General features: G+C 47.6%; 1 long non-coding RNA gene across 1 annotated transcript; it reads right to left on the bottom strand.

Moving 5' to 3' along the window:
* Positions 1-268: 268 nt before the first annotated feature.
* Positions 269-1,713, bottom strand: LOC128127004 (uncharacterized). The gene is made up of 3 exons (XR_008224993.1): positions 1,379-1,713; positions 781-845; positions 269-322 (listed from the first exon to the last, which is right to left on the bottom strand). It is a non-coding gene; the product is annotated as an uncharacterized LOC128127004 (long non-coding RNA).
* Positions 1,714-3,075: the final 1,362 nt, after the last annotated feature.

The raw sequence follows: 3,075 nt of genomic DNA, 5'->3' as shown, positions 1-3,075 counted from the left end.
GGGTACCTAAGACGGGCAGAGTAAGAGATCTTCTGATGGAAGAAGCTCTCAAGACCATGTACTCGATTCATCCCGGCAGTACAAAAATGTATAGGGATCTAAAGCCCTATTATTGGTGGACGACGATGAAGCTCGATGTTGCTAAGTGTAACAGCTCAAATTTCCAAATAAATTTTTCGTTAAAAAAAAACAAAACATCATCATTCGACAAAAGGGTTTATTCCAAGTTTATTTCAAGATATAAATAATAAATCTCCAGGATCTTCAGCAGTGGCAGTGTGTACGTGTCACGCCGGCGCCTTCCCACGGTCATCACTAGTACCTGAAAAACATAAACACAACTAGTAAGCATAAATGCTTAGTGAGTTCCCCAGTATACGACTTACCCACATACGCCTTCCGGCCCGGACCTTTCGGTCCACATAACATTGCCTTCCGGCCCGGACCTTTCGGTCCACATAACATTGCCTTCCGGCCCGGATCTTTCGATCCACATAACATTGCCTTCCGGCCCGGATCTTTCGATCCACATAACATTGCCTTCCGGCCCATAACATACATAGCACATATAACATAAAACTCATAACACATAAATCATACATCATACCGTTCTTCCTATCACATAAGTCTCGCCTTCCGGCCCGTATAAGCATACATCACATATAAGCACACATCGCATATAAAGCATCTATCTCTCTAGACATAGCATGAATATAACACACACGACCTTCCGGTCTAACAGTCAAACCCTTCCGGGTGAAGTATAGTGAGAAGACTCACCTCGTAGTACGCAGGCTATAACCTCTTCGAGCTACTTGCACACAATCCGCTAGTCCGCAGGTTCCCTATAATACCACAGCCTTAGTTAATGATCTTATCAAACAAGACAACTGACCCCTCTAAGATATATACAGGTCAACGGTCAATCTTGACCGGACTCGTCGAGTGCAAAGGGTAACTCGACGAGTATAGACATCCTGACACCACTCGCCGAGTCTGAAGAACGACTCGACGAGTTCCAGTAGATCTTCAAGCTACTCGCCGAGTCTGAAGAACAACTCGACGAGTCCTAGTGAACCTTCAAGCTACTCGCCGAGTCTGAAGAACAACTCGGCGAGTTTTAGTGAATCTTCAAGCTACTCGCCGAGTCTGATCATTGGACTCGGCGAGTCCTCGCCATGCAGTCAATCCGCTGCCTCCTGTATTTCGCATGATTTCGAAGTATATAGATATAGGGCTTCCTGGACTTTCACATATACTATTACATGGGTTTTTAACACTTATAACAACAATATAATCTAACTAACCCTTAATTGGGTTTCCTAAACCCTAAACTCGCATACAACGTAAAAGTTACAGATTTCGATCCGAAGATTACCTGGAAACGTGTTTCCTGTGTCTCCAAACCTCCAGTACTCGATTCCTTTGATCACCACCTTGCTCCTCCTTGTCTAACAATCTCTTCAAGCCTTCTCAAGTCCTCTCTCTTGCTTCAGATGCTCACACACTCCCAGGGGATCTTCAATTGGCCAAAAGACCCGACATGACGGCCATAATATCATTATATACGGTTCAGAATCGAAACGGCTAGGGTTCAGCTGAACAGCGTCGACTCGCCGAGTCCCTTATTGGACTCGTCGAGTCCAGTCGCGCGTCTGCGACCAAGACCATGGCCCTACTCGGCGAGTCGTGCACCAACTCGCCGAGTCCCCTCCTAAATGTGCCCCAAGAATAATTTAAAGAAATACCTGAAATTCCGGGCTGTTACAACTCTCCCCCACTAGAACTAGACTTCGCCCTCGAAGTCTCTCATTCTGCGAATAACTCCGGATGTTGCTCCCGCATTTCTCTTTCCGGCTCCCAAGTCATCTCCGATCCTTTCCGATGTTGCCACTGAACCAACACCAGAGGTATTTCCTTGTTCCGTAGAACCTTGATCTTCCGATCCCTGATAGCTACTGGTCTCTCGGCGTAATTCAGACTCGCATCTACCTGGATATCTTCTAACGGAACCACTGCTGCCTCATCGGCTATACACTTCCTCAGCTGTGATACGTGGAAGGTATTGTGAATCTGACTCAGCTCTGCTGGCAACTCCAACCGATAAGCTACCCGACCTACCCTTGCAATTACCCGAAATGGACCTATGAACCGGGGCCCCAATTTGCCCCTCTTCCTGAACCGAATCACCCCTTTCCAAGGAGAAACCTTTAGGAGAACGAAGTCGCCGACCTGGAATTCGAGCTCGGACCGGCGTCTGTCCGCATAACTCTTCTGTCGGCTCTGGGCGGTCAATAACCTCTGCCTCACCCGTTGGATCTGTTCAATCGTTTGAAGTACGATCTCTGTACTGCCCATCACTCTCTGTCCCACTTCTCCCCAGCAAATGGGAGTCCGACACCTCCTACCATACAACAACTCAAAAGGTGGCATACCAATGCTCGAATGATGGCTGTTGTTGTAGGAAAACTCAGCCAGCGGCAGATGCGCATCCCAGCTACCCCCGAAGTCTAACACACACGCTCTAAGCATATCTTCCAATGTCTGGATCGTCCGCTCGCTTTGACCGTCGGTCTGGGGATGGTATGCGGTACTAAAATGCAGTTTAGTACCCAACTCCTCATGGAATTTCTTCCAGAACCTGGAAGTGAAACGTACATCGCGGTCCGAAACAATCGAGGTCGGCACTCCATGCCGAGATACTATCTCTCTCACGTACAACTCCGCCAACTTCTCTGCTGATGAACTTTCACTAATGGCAAGGAAATGTGCACTCTTTGTTAGTCTATCCACAATCACCCAAATCGCATCGACTCCCCTGGCAGTTTTCGGCAATTTGGTGATGAAATCTATCGTGATCTGATCCCACTTCCACTCAGGGATCTCTAAGGGTTGCAACTTACCGTGCGGTCTCTGGTGCTCGGCCTTAACTTTACGGCAGGTCAAACACCTCTCCACGAACCAAGCAACGTCTCTCTTCATGCAAGGCCACCAGTACTCTTTTTTCAAATCCAGATACATTTTCGTAGCACCGGGATGGATCGAGAATTTCGATCTATGTGCCTCCTCCATCAA

The sequence above is a fragment of the Lactuca sativa genome, chromosome 7, assembly GCF_002870075.4.
Source record: "Lactuca sativa cultivar Salinas chromosome 7, Lsat_Salinas_v11, whole genome shotgun sequence".
NCBI classification, from domain to species: domain Eukaryota; kingdom Viridiplantae; phylum Streptophyta; class Magnoliopsida; order Asterales; family Asteraceae; genus Lactuca; species Lactuca sativa.
Note: the sequence above shows the minus strand (reverse complement) of the source record. Positions and strands in the feature narration are given on the sequence as shown.